This window comes from Canis aureus, chromosome 23, assembly GCF_053574225.1.
Source record: "Canis aureus isolate CA01 chromosome 23, VMU_Caureus_v.1.0, whole genome shotgun sequence".
Lineage (NCBI taxonomy): Eukaryota > Metazoa > Chordata > Mammalia > Carnivora > Canidae > Canis > Canis aureus.
The window spans coordinates 34,807,571-34,826,712 of record NC_135633.1 but is presented as its reverse complement, the minus strand read 5'-3'; the positions used below and the strand labels follow the sequence as shown (position 1 = coordinate 34,826,712).

The window sequence follows — 19,142 nt, the reverse complement described above, 5'->3', positions numbered from 1 at the left end:
TCAATCAGTACTCATCAGAGAAGTGCAAATCAAAATTTTATACCTGTCAAGATGGTGATCATCTATAAAACCCCAAATGTACAACAAAGTACAACTACTGTTGGTGAGGATTTGGGGAAATTGGGATTCTTAAATACTGTTAGGAAAGCAAAATGGTCCAGTCATGGTGGAAAACAATGACAGATTCCTCAAAATAGTAAAAATAGAACTACCATATTATTTGGGCTTTTTTAAACTAATATTTTTATTTTGAGATAATTACAGATTCATATGCAGTTGCACAAAATAATGCAGTTTTTATATACTCTTTACCCAATTTCTTCCAATGGTAACAGCTTGCAGAACTATATTATAACATCACAACCAATGTATTGTTAATGATGCAATAAAGAAACGGAATATTTTTACCACCATAAGGATTTCTCATTCTGTTGTTTTATGGCTACACTTATTTCTCTCCAGTCCTTCACACTTTCACATACTGGTAACAATTGTTCATCATTTCTGAAATTTTGTCTTTTCAATAATTATAGAATAATATGTAATACAATATATAACCTTTTGGGATTGGATTTTTCACTCAGCTTGATTCTTCCGGGTTGTGGGTGTCAGTAGTTTATTTTATTTTATTGCTGAATAGTATTCCATGGTGTGAATATACAACTGTTTAACACTCATTTGAATGAAGGATATCTGAATTGTTTCCAGTTTTGAGCAATTATGGATAAATATGCTAAAAACATTTATGTACAAGTTGTTGTGTGAAGGTAATTTTTTTTTGTATTGATGTGTAGTTGATGAATAATGTTACATTAGTTTCACTTGTACAGCATAGTGATTTGACAATTCTATACCTTATACTGTGCTCACCACAAGTGTAGCTACTGGAGATAATTCTTAATTTCTATGGAATGAATATGCAAGAGTATAATTTCTGAGTTACCTGGTAGTTACATATTTAGATTTTTAAGAAAATGTTAAACTGTTTTCAAGAGTGGCTGTACCATTTCATATTCTCAAAAGCAATGTCTTATTGGTCTAGTTTCTCTGCATCCTCACCAGTGTTGGTTGTTGACATTTTTTATTCTAGCTATTCTGATATTTACATAGTAACATCTCATTGTGGCTTTAATTTGCATTTCCCTAATTGCTAATCATGTTGCATATTTTTCATATGCTTCTTTACTACATATGTCCTCTCTATTGAAATGTCTATAGATATCTTTTGCCCATTCTCTAATCTTTTTTTGATGAGTTTTGAGTGTTATTTGTATATTCTAGACCCTACTCCTTTTTAAATATGTGATTTTCAAGTATTATCTCATAGTCTAAGCTTGTTTTTTAAGCTTTTAACAATCTTTCACAGAGCAGAAGTTTTTAACTTTTATGATGTACAGTTATCATTTCCTTTTATAGATTGTGCTTTTGGTGTCAAGTATAAGAATTCTTTGCCTAGTACTTAGCACTAGATTCTGAAGATATTCTCTTATTATTTTTTTCTAAAAGTCCTTCATTTTTACATTTTCTATTTGTGTTCATGACCCATTTCGAGTTAATTTTTGGATAAAGCTTGAGATTTATACAAAGGCCTATTTTATCTTCCCAAAAGTAGAACTTACACTCAGACTTTTGAGAATGTATGGACAGAGAAAAAGCAGATGAGAGTGCTTACTTAGGAAACACGTCATCATGCAGAAAATGTAAGATCTTGATTTTGAAGGGCATTATCTGTGTCTGATGACTTTAAGTTCAACGGTTAAAGTAAAATTCATATAAAATTCCTTACTTTGCTTTCTTTTTCAGGGTAATTTTGAGAATAAAATAATGTAATTGATGAAAGATTTGTAAATTGAAAATTCAGTGTTACTTAAAATTATTTTTTGATTGAGTGCAGCAGATCATAGGAAAGAAAGCTGCAATAGGTTAAGGAGTATAGATTTTATCGCAGTTACAGTTATGTTGCATACTTGCCCATCTGTCTATATTGCAGGAGTCTATGTTTCTCATTCCACCTAATATCTGGCTCTGTGTATATCTGAAAAAATACTGAGTAAAATTTTTTACGAAATTTTTTTATATCTTGATCTGGCAATGTCCTGATCTTTGACACCTAGAATATATTACATTACATGGCTAGGGAGTTGAAGGTTGCTAATCAGTTGACCTTAAGGTAAAGTGATTAGCTTGAAATGTTCAGGTGTGACCAATGTAATTGCAAACATCTTTTAAAGTGAAAGAAGGAACCGGAAGAAGAAGTGGATTCACAGAGACATTTATTTAAAGATGTTATATTGCTTGATGGATGAAGGAGCAATTAATGCAATGCAAGCAATGAAGATACTTCCAAAAAGGCAAGTAATAGATTCTCTCCTTGGATCTTGAGAAGAAATTCAGCCTTCCTAATGTGGGACCCAGGAAATTTAACAAAAATCCCCTACCCCTGGACAAGCAGAGCAGGACTAACTCCATTTTGTGCTGCACCCGCCACCTCCTGTATGACCCCCACATGACCTGCTTATTGCTTAAGGCGCTACCCCACCCTAGTCAAGCTGCTGGGCATACCCTTATCGGAAATCGGCTCATAATAATGTAACCCCGCCTTGTGCCCGCCAAAACTGCCCGCCAATTCTGACCAAAGTAATAGGCCAGCTCAAATGGATACTATAGGGTAAAATGTGATTCAATCGGCCACCTGCATGTGGAACGACTTGACTGCAACTTTCTGTGTATGTTACAATCCCATTGGCCACTGGCCCCTATAAAGCTGGTACGCCTCTTAGTCTCGGGGTCCAAGTCCCTGCTCCGCCGTTTGGGGTATACTTGGACCCAAGCTCGAGCTTGTAAATAAACCCTTGTGTGTTTGCATCGGTGTAGGCTCCTTGGTGGTTTCTCGGATTTGCAATCTTGGGCACAACACCTAACACCTTGATTTTAGCCCAGTGAGACCCATTTTTTACTTCTTACTGCCAGAACTATAAGATAATGAATGTGTGCTGCTTTATGTAACTATGTTCGTGGTAATTTTTTATGATAACAATAGGAAACCAACTCAGTGCTGAATTGTTACTTAACTAAATCAAGTTAATAGGTTATATTTTTTTATTTCCGTGAACTCCCAGAGTACTTTATCTATCCATGTTTCTATCTTTTGTCTCTTGTTTAATGCTGGGTCTCCAACACTTGGTAGGATGCATAGAACATAGTATGTGCTCAAAAGTATGTTGATTGAGTGTATAGATAAATGAACATCTTTCTCATCTTAATTAAGTTCAACATGTTTATTGGGTATCTATTATGTGCCAACCACTGCAGTTTGGGGGTACTGGAGGATTAGAACATGGAATAAGGTACATAACATTCTAGTAAGGGGGATGGATATCAATGACTCTATAATGCAGAGTGGTGAGAAATATGACCAGAACTTTGAAAAATATGTATTGGGTAAATTAAATAGCTGATGATATTTTTTGCTGTCCAGAAGAGAGGAGTTGTATGAAGTTTTCAAGTAGAAAGGACATATGAAATGAATCCTGAAGGATAATTATGTGGCTTTCATAAAGCAGCAGAGGCTTGTTTAGGTAGAGGACACAGCATTTGCAAAGGCACAAAGATGTGAAACTTCAAGGCATATTCAGGAAAGGGTTGGTTGTTCTATGTGGGAGTGTGAGTATATATGTGGGGGAGAAAGACACTATGAAAGAGTTTTGTAAATAAGGTTGAATGCCATTCTGCATAATTTTGATTTTATTCTGAAGACCGTATAGAGAAAGTAATTGCAACATCAAGAGTGATGTAGACAGATTATCATTTTAGAAATATACCACTGACCGCTATGTGGAGGATGAATTGGAGGGGGGACAAGAGGCAGTTAGGGGGCTGTCACGGCAGTCAGGACTCCATGTGATGAGGGCTGAATTACAGCAGGTGCAAGATTGTCAGCGTTCTGCAAGTCCTTTTATTTTTTTATTTTTTTGCAAGTCCTTTTAGCAGTAAGTGTGAGAATTGAATTGAGGGCTGACTGGTTTGGGAGGAGGGTGGTGAGGGAAATGGAGATGTCAAATATGTTTTGAGTTGGGGTGGCTGGGCAGATAATAGAATTGTGATCTGTGATACACATAGTAGAAAGTATAGTTTAAAGGATCAGTAGAAATTAATGCTGGAGATATTGAGGTTAACAGCAAGACATGCAGATAAAATATGAAATAGCTATATCTTAGGAATGATATTAAATCTAGGAATATTGATATGAAAATCTCAGATGTTATTATATTATTGTCTTCTAAGTCCATGGTAGTATGTAGAAAGTAAATAGCCTCTGAAACTAGATAGACTCAAACTTAGATACCACATTTACCTCTCATTACTTGGATAAACATAGGCAAATCAACCAACATTTTTATCTATGGAATAAGTACAACAATACTTATTTCAAATAATTTTTTAAATTAAAGCATGTAAACATACTACATCAAGTGTATTATATACTCAGATATACTTACTTACTTCTTTTATTTAAAGTGTATTATATACTCAGATATACTTATTTACTTCTTTTACTTAAAGTGTATTATATACTCAGATATACTTATTTACTTCATTTCTAACCCCTTATCTCTTTTACTTAATGTTGAAGTTCTCGTTTAATGGGGTTAATATTTTTATTAACCTTTATATAAGATGAATTGCAGGTGCTCAATAAATGACAGTTGGACTTAATTATTTAAAATATTTTAAACTGGAAAAATCCATATTCACGAAAAATATTTTAAAAATCGAATTGTAAAAATTAGAAGTTAAAGTTTCATCTTCTCTAATCCCACTTCCTATAGGTGAAAATTGTCAATATTTTAGTATAAAAGCGTGCAGATTTTTACTCTGTATATATAAATAGATAATAGATACTTGGATTAGTAAAATGATATTATATTAAAAGGTTTCATCAATTTGCTTTTGTCAGTTAACAATGTATGTATGGTAGAGTTCATGTCAGTATACGCCCCATTCTTTTTATGGCTGGATGTGTTTTACTGTTTGAACATACTATCATTTTTTTTAAAACTATTCCCCTTCTGATGGACATTTGCATTGTTTCTGATTTTTGGATATTACAATGTTGCAATGTGTGGTCTTAAATATATTTCTTTAAACATCTGTGAAAATATTTTTATAGAATATTTTGTCACTTGTACTTATATAACAGTACATGTTCATGGGGTATGCATATAATTTATTTTAATAGAGACTGCTCACATTTCAGGATGGTGATATGAATACTCATTCTTCAATCTTATAATATAGTGCCTAGCTTTCCTCTTTCTTGCCAACAGTTTTATTTAAGAATTGGCCAAAATGTGAGGGACAAACTTGTTCAAATGAAATTTTAATTTACATATTTAAGATACCAGTGAGATTGGGCCTACTTTTCTATTTATTGGCAATTTGAATTTTTTTTTAATCTCTGAGCTTTTTCTTTTAGTTCTTGGTCTGTAATTCATGATTTCATGTTTATTGTTTTCTTAATGTGGCATAAGAGAAAGATTGAGAACGTCTGAGTGTTTCTTTAAAAGAATAGCTTACAACTGTTCTATGTGAAAATGAGCAACCTACTTTGTGATGTCCCATGTCAAGACCCTGAAAATCACCATTAATAGTGGCATATGTGGCAGTCATTGGTCACTGCACAGAAAATAACCCTGTTGAGTTAAGAATATGCACTTGATTTCCGCTCTTTCTTCTTCACAAAATATTAAGACAAAAGGAAGAGTGATCTTACTGAGCAATTACTTAGTTCCATATTATTGTACACTTTATCTCATTAATATTCTCCTAACCTCATTATTCATAGCATTTTTTTCAGATGAATGGTCAGAGGTGCAGCAGGAGGTTAATTAAGTTTCTCAAATTCACGCATTTTTAATGGTATCTTTGAGCTTAAGTTCTAGGTATTGCCAAAGTCCATATTCTTTCCACCATGACATAGTGCTTCTTAATTAGACAAATTCTAATAATTCTTAGTAGCAATCTCCCTGTATATATATAGTATTGTGGAAACTGCTTAAAGGACAGTTTGATATTTAGCAAAATAAAGGCAGCATGTGGCAGTGAATGCTGCAAATAAGCAGTGCTGTTGTAGCTCAAAAGAGGAAGAGAAAGATTTTAGCAAAGTAGGGCTTTAGCTGAGCCTTGTTGTAGCTCAAAAGAGGAAGAGAAAGATTTTAGCAAAGGTAGGTCTTTAGCTGAGCCTTGGAGAAAGGGCAGGAGCTGGATATATGAAAAGGGGAGGCAAGGCCTTCTAGAGGGGAGTATTGGTTTAGGCAAATATGAGGTGGATCTTATATTATGGTTCCAGCAGTGGACAATGATGCTTTGCAGCTAGTTTTGACCAAAGAAAGCCATGGATGACAAGATCATTATTTTGTGGGTTTTCCTCAGGCATATGAGATATGTTGTGTGTTTAAGCATGCAGTGCTAGCTTTTACCTAGTTCTCAGAAATTCCCAGATGGTGATATTAAATATTACAAGTAGAAGGGGCATTACAAGTAAAACAAATAATTTTTCATGTAGTATCCAACAGAATGAAGAAAGGAAAAGATTTGCCCTACTGCTTTTTCATGTAACTGCCTGGAGGACAAACTTAAATATTTGACAGAAAAGCTGATGGGAAAAAAAAAGAAATTATTCAAAAGTAAATTGAGGACAATAAAACCAAGGTTGCTTCCTGTAGTCATTAGAAATGTGTGTAGAGAAAAGACTATTTCACAGAGATAAGAAAATGGCATTAATGTTTTCTGATACAGAGTCATCAAAATCTATTTAGTTTTTATGGCTAGATAAGTTTCTGACCTTTCAGGAGACTTCAAAGACAGATAAGTGGGTAGATAAAACACCCCAATGGAATTTAATTAAAACTATAATGAACATTGGTTTTGAGTTGTCTGGATGAATTCTCAGCCTCTTGCAGTTTGTGTAACATTGAGAGATTTTGCTTGAGGCAAGTTTGTACATTTGGCTGTGAGATATGTGCTGATTGTGTATTAAAGAAACAAAGTAAATATTCAGGTCTGTTTAGAAGTGAAGGCCCTCTATGTTCTTTGAGACCATAGTGGTAGAAAATGAACTAAAGACAAAGTTGACAGAGTTTCAAAGGTTAAAAATCATAAGATAGTAGTACTTTCATAATAGCTATAATTTTATTGTGTTTATTATGTGTCAGGGATATTATTTATATTCCTTAACTCATTTATCCTTCATAATAACATTATGAGGTAGATAGAGCTTATTATTAACTCTATTTTATAAATGGAGAAACTGAGGTCTAAAATAGTAAAAAGTTTATATAAGTAGTTCATATAAGTTCATATAAGTAGGTGGCCCTGCTGGGATTCCTTTCCAAGTTTGTGTGACTTTGTCATGTCACCCAAATCTTAACTACTTGCTATACTGGTCTTAAACTATGCTAGACATCATCTAGTTCCATTTGGTAGGAGCAGTGGTGTGGAAGATAGAGGACTGGACATAGAGTCATAAGACTTGCGTTTAAATTCTAGTTTGATACTTACTAGTTGTATAACTATCAGCCGAACTGGAATACATGTCCAAGATGATTCAAATATGTGTCTGGTGGTTGATACTGACTCTTAGCTAGGAACTCAACTAGAGCTTATTCATATAACTTTGAATTCAAACAGTTTGTTCCTGAAATGTCAATTACTTCTGTTTGCTTGACAAACTTCTTTTTTTCCCCCTTAAACCCTATATCCTAAGCCTTCATTCCAGAACTATCAGATTGACTTGATCTGATCATCCTTGTAGTCTTTGAATAAATTGTTCATCTCTCTGTTAGAATTCTCATTCTCTGATATTGTAGGTATTGAATTAGAAGTTAATCTATACCAATAGACTGCAATCCCAAGTGTTAAAGTCAAAACTTTCTATTTTTTTTTTCTTCGGATAATAGACATTGTCTCCATAATAGGTGTCTGATGAGTGCTGATTTATTAGATCAATCTTCCACTACAGTATTACGAATGGTCAAAAGATTGTTTGTATAGCAGTTACCCTATTTATCCAAGTGAAATAACTGGGTGAAGTCAGAGGGTGAATCACAACATCACACAATTTCCTCATTAAAACAGGATAGAATTTTATACATCTCTATATTTTACTTTTTTCATTAAAGATACACTGACAATAACACTATTTGCTTGCATAAACTGTGAGGGCTTAAGAATTATTTCAAGTACACATTATTTGCTTTATCACACAGATGCAGCTCTATGAATAATGTAGGCAATTCAGTAGAATTTGCTATACCTAATATTGAATAGGAGGACTTCCAGGGAAAGTGGCAGGGTAAGAGGACATTAGGCTTACCTTGTCCCCCAGGTATGCCTAGATAATACCCACATCAGTGTAATATCAAATAGAAGTTGTAAGAATTATTATATCCAGCTAAGTATTTTAGAGGCTATAGTGTTCCTTTTTATGTCCCAAATATTTACTTAAATATACACCTAATGATTAATTCACCATTCATTCATCACAAAAATACCTGTTTAAGTACTCAATGTTTAGGTTAGAGATTAAAATTGAATAACACTATTTTAGAAAGCTCATTTGATAATAATTACCAAATAGGTAAACAGTATAAAAATAGGAGATAAGTGAAATAATGGAGGTAGCAGCATAAATAAAGTATATGACACACAGGTGGCATGATTCTGTTTGAATGTTTAAGGTGATGTGCCACAGAGGATGAGATAATTGAAGTGTGTTTTGAAAAATGAGAGCAAACTAGTAGAAAGAATGAGGTTGGTGAGTGAAAAGAGCATTGCAAGCAGAGTAGACAGTAAGGACAGACATGGAGTCACAGACATCAGAGACAATCTACTCATGACGCCACTTCTTTAACTTGGGAAGCCATAGAAAGTTTGGGAGAAGGAGATTGCCATGATCAAAAGGTGATTTTGAAGGCAAACATAGATATATTATGGGAAAATGATGACAGGGAGGAGAAAGCAGGGGAAAGCGTTGGGAAGTTATTGCAACATTTTGGGCTGATGGAACTGGGGGAATGATGACATAAGTGTGGGTAATAGACACAGCAAAGCATAGGATTTGCTCTCAGATTGTAAAGTGAGATGAGAGGTACTGAGAGAAGAAGCACACTGTGCTAAACTATAGATCTTGGTGATTGAGCAGGTAATAGTAATATTAGCATAGATTAAATGGGAAGAACAGAGAGAAAGTTCCCTTTTAGAAAATACATTTGGAATACACATTCATAGCCATGATTCTACTGCTGCCAGAGATGTTCCACAGCTTTGCTGAGAGGCCAAGGCTTCCTACCTCCAGCATGTAAGCAGGCAACATCTTTGGAAACTGATCCATGAATTTTAGGTAAGCCCAGATGTTATGCCAGTAGGAGCATATTGCAATAGGAATTCACATTTTATCTTTAATTGACACACAATGGCAGCAAATAACATAATTTGCATTCTGGTAGTGAAGCCAAGCCAGTACTTGATTTGGAGACAATAGTTTGGGATCTCTATCTGGACATGCAGAGGCTCTTCGCCCATACAAATGAGCACAAATATAGCAGGCAATCTTTAGTGACTAATAATGTCTCCTTTCAGATTCTGAGCAGAGTTTGTTTGCTTGTTCATTGTTTGTTTCTTTTCTGATTTTGGCATGCTGTGTGGCATCACAACCCCCATTCTGCCTGGCTGCAAGAGAATCAAAGCACAGTTAATCAAGTAGAAAATTTACAGATTCACAAAATAAATCTAAATAGACAAACAAACAAAAACAGTGTCTTGTATATATACGGAGATTTGAAGAAAATGTTTTTCTTCTAGGCTGGAATAAAGTGGCATTGTCTTCTCTTAAGTTACTCTATTAAAAAGCGATCATAGCAACACTAACAGCCAAGCAAAACAAAACAAAAAAACATAACACTACAATGATATTTCTTAGTATTGTAGTTTTATGATTCAGTCTTATTTGTTGGAACTGATAATAGCTGTTATAATTAAAATGTATAAACATCTGTCCTTATGACACATTAGGAAAAGGCTGATGCTTTTCCCAGTGGTCCCCATCTGAAATCACGGGTAACTCTCCCTGAAGATCCAGCTTATATTGCTCTTGAAGTGGTCCTGATTAGTATGAAGTACTGTTTTAGTCTCTTAGAAGCCTTAGGCCATTCTTATGGTAGGATATGCAGTTATCATCCTGCCCAGATTTTTGATAACCTGAGTTTCAAGGGATAAGGACAGAGTGACAAGGAAAGTTGGTTTTCCTAAATCACCTGATGAGTCCCTCTTCTGTCTCCTGCCCCATGTGTATTATTTCTATCTTAGCTTCTCTGCCTAGCATTCCTCAGTGTCTTCCCCACATGTGCATGTCTATGGCTATGGAAACCAGGGCTAAGCCCCAGAAGCTGCCATTGATTCACCTCCAGAATCAGCCCTGGGTTTCTCCCCACATTCTACTTTCAACTTCCTCTCATGTGGATCCCTATAACTACTGTTATAGGCCTGCCCTAGTTGGGATAATGGCTCAAATTTAGCCACCCTTGGAAGTGATGCCTGTCTCTTAACTCCAATATTGCTACCAAGGACACTCTCCTGACCTAGACACCACCTGGCCCGTTTGCTAATCATCACTCCCTGGTTTTCAAAAAGGAGGAGCATCTATATATTATCCCTCCTCTCAAAATCCAGACAGGATGCCTACCTTCCCCTTGAGATCTCTGTCCTTCAGGACCTTGGACTCTGCTTTCAAATCATGACCTCTCTCCCCCAAGTCTGAGTAAGGAATGTTCCATATCCTGTTAACAAGAGCATACTACCTATTTGACTTCCATCATCAGTTCTGGTTTTCTCTTTTTTTAAGTTTAATTTTAATTCTAATTAGTTAGAGCGTTACATTAATTTTAGGTATGCAATATAGTGATTCAACCCTTTCATACATCACCCTGTGCTCATCATAGTAATGTACTACTTAATTTGTCTCATCTATTTAACCTAACTCCTCCCCATCACTCTCTCCTCTGGTAACCATCATTTTGTTCTCTATAATTAAGAGTCTCTTTCTTCATTTTTCTCTTTTTTCCCTTTATTCATTTGTTTTTGTCGCTGGAAAGTTTTACTTCTTCCTTACCTATTTATATGCCTTTTATTTCTTTTTATTGCTTGATTTGTGTGGTTAGGATTTCCAGTACTATGTTGAATAAAAGTGGTGAGAATGGACATCCTTGTGTTTTCCTGACCTTAGAGGAAAAGCTCTCAATTCTTTCCCATTGAAGATGATGTTAGCTGTGGATTTTTCATAGATGGCCTTTATTATGTTGAGGTATGTTCCCTCTAACCCTGCTTTGTTCAGGGGTTTTATCATTTTTTTGTACTTTCTGCACGTATTGAAAAGATACTATGGTTCTTATCCTTTCTTATTGATGTGTCACATTGATTTGCAAATATTGAACCGCCTTTGCATCCCAAGAATAAATGCCACTTATTCTTTATTTAAATAATAAATAAATAATGGTGCATGATTTTTTAAATGTATTGTTGAATTTGGTTTCTTAGTATTTTATTTTTAAAAAGATTTTTTATTTGACAGAAAGAGAGCAAGAGAAAGAGAGAACATGAGGCAGGGGAGGGTCAGGAGGAGGAGTAATGGGCTCCTGCTCAGTAGGTACAGAACTTGAACCCAGGAGCCTGAGAACATGATGTGAGCCTAAGGCAGACGCATAACCTACTGAGAGCCACACTGGTGCCTGGTTTGCTGATATTTTATTGAGAATTTTTGCATCTATATTCATCAGGATATTGGCGTGTAGGTTTTTTTTTTTTTTAGTGTTTCTTTTTTTTTGTAGATGTTTGTTTTATTGGAGTTCAATTTGCCAACATATAGCATAACACCCAGTGCTCACCCCGTCAAGTGCCCCCTCAATGCCCGTCACCCAGTCACCAAACCCCCTGCCCACTTCCCTTTCCACTACTCCTTGTTTGTTTCCCAGAGTTAGGAGTCTCTCATGTTCTGTCACCCTCACTGATATTTCCCACTCATTTTCTCTCCATTCCCCTTTATTCCCTTTCACTATTTTTTATATTCCCCAAATGAATGAGAACATATAATGTTTGTCCTTCTCCGATTTACTTATTTCACTCACCATAATACCATCTAGTTCTATCCACGTTGAAGCAAATAGTAGGTATTTGTCATTTCTAATAGCTGAGTAATATTCCTTTGTATACATAGACACAGCTTCTTTATCCATTCATCTTTTGATGGACACAGAGGCTCCTTCCACAATTTGGCTATTGTGGACATTGCTGCTATGAACATCGGGGTGCAGGTGTCCCGGCGTTTCACTGCATCTGTATCTTTGGGGTAAACCTCCAGCAGTGCAATTGCTGGGTCCTAGGGCAGATCTATTTTTAATTCTTTGAGGAACCTCCACACAGTTTTCCAGAGTGGCTGCACCAGTTCACATTCCCACCAACAGTGCAAGACGGTTCCCCTTTCTCCATATCGTCTCCAACAGTTTTTGTTTCCTGTCTTGTTAATTTTCCCCATTCTCACTGGTGTGAGGTGGTATCTCATTGTGGTTTTGATTTGTATTTCCCTGATGGCAAGTGAGGCGGAGCATTTTCTCATGTGCTTGTTGGCCATGTCTATGTCTTTCTCTGTGAAATTTCTGTTCATGTCTTTTGCCCATTTCATGATTGGATTGTTTGTTTCTTTGCTGTTGAGTTTAATAAGTGCTTTATAGATCTTGGGTACTAGCCCTTTCTCTGATGTGTCATTTGCAAATATCTTCTCCCATTCTATAAGTTGTCTTTTAGTTTGTTGACTGTTTCTTTTGCTGTGCAGAAGTTTTTTTTATCTTGATGAAGTCCCAATAAGTCTTTTCTGCTTTTGTTTCTCTTGCCTTCATGGATGTAACTTGCAAGAAGTTGCTGTGGCCAAGTTCAAAAAGGATGTTGTTGCCTGTTTTCTCTTCTAGTATTTTGATGGATTCTTGTCTCACATTGAGATCTTTCATCCATTTTGAGTTTATCTTTGTGTATGGTGTAAGAGAATGGTCTAGTTTCATTCTTCTGCACGTGGCTGTCCAATTTTCCCCACACCATTTATTGAAGAGAATGTCCTTTTTTTCCAGTGGATAGTCTTTCCTGCTTTGTCAAATATTAGTTGACCATAGAGTTGAGGGGCCATTTCTGGGTTCTCTATTCTGTTCCACTGATCTATGTGTCTGTTTGTGTGCCACTACCATACCGTCTTGATGATCACAGCTTTGTAGTACAACTTGAAATCCGGCTCTGATGCCTTCATCTCTGGTTTTCTTTTTCAAATTTCCCATGGTTATTTGGGGTCTTTTCTGATTCCACACAAATCTTAAGATGATTTGTTCCAACTCTCTGAAGAAAGTCCATGGTATCTTGATAGGGATTGCATTAAATGTGTAAATTGCCTAGGTAGCATTGACATTTTCACAATATTAATTCCTCCAGTCCATGAGCTTCGAATATTTTTCCAGCTCCTTGTGTTTTCCTCAATTTCTTTCAAAAGTATTCTGTAGTTTTTAGTTTTAGTATTTAGTTTTAGATCCTTTACCTCTTTCGTTAGGTTTATCCCTAGGTATCTTATACTTTTGGGTGCAATTGTAAATGGGATTGACTCCTTAATCTCTTTCTTCAGTCTCATTGTTAGTGTATAGAAATGCCACTGATTTCTGGGCATTGATTTTGTATCCTGCCACACTGCCGAATTGCTATATAAGTTCTAGCAATCTTGGGGTGGAGTCTTTTGGGTTTTCTAAGTACAGTATCATGTCTTCTGTGAAGAGGGAGAGTTTGACTTCTTCTTTGTCAATTTGAATGCCTTTTATTTCTTTTTGTTGCCTGATTGCTGAGGTTAGGACTTCTAGTATTATGTTGAATAGCAGTGGTGAGAGTGGACATCCCTGTCGTGTTCCTGATTTTAGGGGAAAGGCTCCCAGAGTTTCCCCATTGAGAATGATATTTGCTGTGGGCTTTTCATAGATGGCTTTAAGCTGCTGAGGAAAATTCCCTCTATCCCTACACTCTTCAGAGTTTTGATCAGGAATGGATGCTGTATTTTGTCAAATGCTTTGTATGCATCTACTGAGAGGATCATATGGTTCTTTTCTTTTCTCTTGTTGATAGGATCTATCACATTGATTGCTTTATGAGTGTTGAACCAGCCTTGCATCCCGGGGATAAATCCCACTTGGTCATGGTGAATAATCTTGTTAATGTACTGTTGGATCCTATGGGTTAGTATCTTGTTGAGAATTTTTGCATCTGTGTTCATCAGGGACATTGGTCTATAATTCCCCTTTTTGGTGGTGTCTTTGCCTGGTTTTAGAATTAAGGTGATGCTGGCCTCATAGAACAAGTGTGGAAGTATTCCATCTCTTTCTGTCTTTCCGAACAGCTTTAGTAGAATAGGTATGGCTTCTTCTTTAAACATTTGATAGAATTCCCCTGGGAAGCCATCTGGCCCTGGACTTTTGTGTCTTGGGAGGTTTTTGATGACTGCTTCAATTTCCTCGCTGGTTATTGGCCTGTCCAGATTTTCTATTTCTTCCTGTTCCAGTTTTGGTAGTTTGTGATTTTCCAGAAATGTGTCCATTTCTTCTAGATTGCCTAATTTATTGGCATTTAGCTGCTCATAATAAGTTTTTAAAATCCTTTGTATTTCCTTAGTATTGGTTATGATCTTTCCTTTTTCATTCATGATTTTATTAATTTGAGTGTTTTCTCTTTTGTTTTTAATAAGGCTGGCTAATGGTTTATCTATCTTATTAATTTTTTCAAAGAACCAACTCCTGGTTTTGTTGATTTGTTCCACAGTCTTCTGGTCTCTATTTCATTAAGTTCTGCTCGAATCTTTATTAACTGTCTTCTTCTGCTGGGTGTAGTTTTTATTTGCTGTTCTTTCTCCAGTCCCTTTAGGTGCAAGGTTAGCTTGTGTATTTGAGTTCTTTCCAGTTTTTTGAGGGATGCTTGTATTGCAATGTATTTCCCTCTTAGGACCACTTTTGCTGTATCCCAAAGATTTTGAACAGTTGTATCTTCATTCTCATTAGTTTCCACAAATCTTTTTAATTCTTCTCTAATTTTCTGATTGACCTTTTCATCTTTTAGCAGGATGTTCTTTAACCTCCACGTGTTTGAGTTTCTTTGGAATTTCTTCTTGTGATTTAGTTCTAGTTTCAAAGTATTGTGGCCTAAAAATATGCAGGGAACAATCCCAATCTTTTGGTATCCTATACGTTGAGACCTGATTTGTGATCCAGTATGTGGTCCATTGTCAAGAAAGTTCTTGAGAAGAATGTGTATTCAGTTGTGTTTGGATGTAAAGTTCTGTAAATACCTGTGAAATCCATCTGGTCTAGTGTATCACTTAAAGCTCCTGTTTCTTTGGAGATGTTGTGCTTAGAAAATCTGTCACTTGCAGAAAGCGCTGTGTTGAAGTCTCCCAGTATAAGTGTATTATTATCTAAGTATGTCTTTACTTTGGTTATTAATTGTTTTATATACTTGGCAGCTCCAACATTTGGAGCATAGTTCATGATCATTAGATCCTCTTGTTGGATAGATCCTTTAAGTATGATATAGTATCCCTCTTCATCTCTTACTTCAGTCTTTGGGATAAACTTTAATTTATCTGATATGAGGATTGCTACCCCTCCTTTCTTTTGAGGACCATTTGAATGGTAGATGGTTCTCCAACCTTTTATTTTCAGGCTGGAGTTTCCTTAGGTTTAAAATTAGTCTCTTGTAGACAGCAAATAGATGGGTCTTGCTTTTTTATCCAGTCTGAATCCCTGTGCCTTTTGATGGGATCATTAAGCCCATTCATGTTCAGAGTTACGATGGAAAGATATGAATTTAGTGTATTCATGACACCTATTCAGTCCCTGTTTTAGTGGATTATTTCTTTGGGCTTCTTCTTTCTTTTACATGATCCCCCTTAATATTTCTTGCAGAGCTGGTTTGGTGGTCACATATTCTTTCAGTTTCTGTCTATCTTGGAAGCTCTTGATCTCTCCTTCTATTCTGAATGAGAGCCTTGCTAGATAAAGTATTCTTGGCTGCATGTTCTTCTCATTTAGGACCCTGAATATATCCTTCCAGCCCTTTCTGGCCTGCCAGGTCTCTGTAGAGAGGTCTGCTGTTAATCTTATTTTTTTCCCCATATAAGTTAGGGATATCTTGTCTCTTGCTGCTTTAAGGATCTTCTCTTTATCTTTGGAATTTGCAAGTTTCACTATTAAATGTTGGGGTATTGAGTGGTTTTTATTGATTTTAGGGGGGACCTTTCTATCTCCTGGATCTGAATGCCTCTTTCCCTTCCCAAATTAGGGAAGTTCTCAGCTATGATTTGTTCAAATATGCTTTTTGGCCCTCTGTCTCTCTTGGCACCCTCTGGAACCCCAATTAAACATAGATTTTTCCTTTTGACGCTGTCATTTATTTCCCTTATCCTTTCCTCGTGATCTTTTAATTGTTTTTCTCTTTTATCCTCACCTTCCTTCCTTGCCATCAACTTGTCTTCTATGTCACTCAGTCTTTCTTCTACCTCATTAACTCTCATCATTTGGACCTCCAGTTTGGGTTACATCTCATTTAGTTGATTTTTAATTTTGTCCTGATTAGATCTAAATTCTGTAGTCATGAAGTCTTTTGAATCCTTTATGCTTTTTTCCAGAGCCACCAGTATCTTTACAATTGTGTTTCTGAATTGGCTTTCTGACATAGAATTGTAATCCAAATTCTGTAACTCTGTGGGAGAGAGTATGTTTCCGATTCTTTCTTTTGTGGTGAGTTCTTCTTTCTAGTCATTTTGCTCAGTGCAGAGTGGCTGTATGAGTGGGCTGCATCAAGAATACCAACCACGAGCTAAAAAAATTTTACCCTAGATGATTCTGCCAAGGTCAGAGACCAGGAATTGAAAACAAACATCAGAATGAAATAAGACAAAAGTACCACTAAAGTGAACAACAAATTTTAAAACAAAGTAGTAAAAAAATAAAAGGCCTGGAATCCTAAAAAAGAGGGGAGAAAAAAAACAAAAGAAAAAGAAAAAAGAAAAAGAAGAAGATAAAAAGGGGGGATGGAGACTGGGAGATGGTGGTGGTGAAAAAGTTGTAGTGGAGGGAGAACGTAATCTACCTGAGGGGTCATAGAGGGTGATCTTCTTGTTTTTGAGTATATTAAATTCTGTATGTTAGAAGATGCTCAGTCTCAAATTTATATAAACCAGAAATACTTGTAGAAGGCCCCAACATTGACCACCATAACATAAATGAGATAAAAGAGGGGGACAGAATGGGAATGAGGAATCTCACAGAATGAACCAGCATGGTATACCACTTGGTTCTGGGTGCATACTGGTCATATTTTAGAAGGTATTAACTTCCACCATTGTAGAACAAAATGAGGCAGAGAAAACAAAAAACACAGAACAACAACAACAAAAACATATCTTGTATAGCTCCCAAAATTAAGTTGGGTATGTTGAAGGGAATCTAGAAGTAGAAAATATATCTAGAACCTCTAATTGTAGAAATATGAAAGTCCAAAAGGAAGAATCTTAAAAATGAAGAGGTGGTAAAATATTATAGTTAAGGTGGGAAAAGAAAAAAATTGGAAATTTACAGTCTGATATAAAAATGAGTTGTACTGGAAAAAGGAAGAAAAAAAAAAGGAGTAGTACCCTCTGGTTCTATATACTGTTAATCCCTCGACTTCCCCTGGAGTTTTCCAGCACTGCTCGGTCCAGAACTTGTCCTTCCAGCTGGCCTTCTGGGGGAAGGGCCTGCTATGCTGATTCTCAGGTGTGTGCACTTCGGGGGGGCTGCCCCACCCCCTGCCAGGTTCACAGCTCAGTGGGCGCTGTTGACCTCAGTGGGAGCTGAGGCCTCTGTCCCCTGGCGGCCCGCCTCTCCCAGGCACAAGGTGGACACCAGGAGGAACAACCACACTGGTGGCAGCCAGGTCCCCAGCCCTGGAATCAGCTCCCACAGTAACTACCGCAGCTCCTAGTCCCGCAGGGGCCTGGATGCTCTGGGGGGCAGCGGGGGTACTGATCTGCACAGCTCGGGGGTGCCCAGTGGCGGGAGAATCCTCGCTGTCCTATGTCCTCCCGGCTTCCGCCTGTCCCCAGGGGGAGTGCAGGATCCTGGGCTGTGTCCCCCAGCGCCCTGGGCTCCGGGGCCAGCGCGGTTGGAATCGGCTCCCAGGCCGCGCAGCCCCCTCCGCGTGGAGCCCCGCTGGGCGCGCTCCAGCCCTTTACTGAGCTCGGCCGGGGGTGTGGGGCCACCTCCTCTGTTAGTGACCCCGGGAACCTGGGGCTCCACTGCCCCTCCTGGGATCCTGCCCGAGGATGATTTGAAGGTTATCTAGGTAAGTTGTGGGGACAGGTGACTTGGGGACCCTACTCCTCCACCATCTTGCCCCGCCCCCCTTTTTAGTGGTTTCTTTATCTGGTTTTGGCATAAGTGTGATGCTGGCCTCATGGAACAAATTTGGAAGTTTCTTCCTTTTCTATTATTTGGAATAGTTTGAGAAGAATAGATATTAACTTCCTTTTAAATGTATAGTAGAATTTGGGTGTGAAGGCATCTGGTCCGGGACTTTTGTTTTTCTGGGACAATTTTTTGACTACAGATTCAATTTCTATGCTGGTTATCAGTGTGTTCAAATTTTCTATTTCTTCCTGTTTCAGTTTTGGTTACTTATATGTTTCTAGTAATTTGTCTATTTCTTCTAAGTTCTCCAATTTGTTGGCATATAGGTTTTCATAATATTCTCTTGTATTTCCTTGGTGTTGGTTGTTATTATCTATTATTTGTGATTTTATTTATGTGAGTCCTTTCCTTTTTTTCTTGACAAGTCTGGCTAGACTTTTATCACTTTTGCTGGTCATTTCAAAAAAACCAGCTTCTGGTTTCATTGATCTGTTCTATTGTTTTTAATTTCTGTGTCATTTATTTGTGTTCTATTCTTTGTTATATCCTTTTTTTTTTTCTGCCAGTGTTTGGTTTGTTACTCTTTTTCTAGCTCTTCTAGGTGTAAGGTTTGGTTGTTTGAGATTTTTC

General features: G+C 36.9%; 1 long non-coding RNA gene across 1 annotated transcript in view; it reads left to right on the top strand.

Annotated features, from left to right (window-relative positions):
* The first annotated feature begins 402 nt into the window (after positions 1-402).
* The window catches only part of LOC144295482 (uncharacterized), a 35,337-nt gene continuing 16,597 nt past the window's right edge, over positions 403-19,142 (top strand). Inside the window, exons 1-2 of the long non-coding RNA XR_013362624.1 lie at positions 403-484; positions 2,232-2,351. This is a non-coding gene — a long non-coding RNA (uncharacterized LOC144295482). The remainder of the gene's footprint in view (positions 485-2,231; positions 2,352-19,142) is intronic.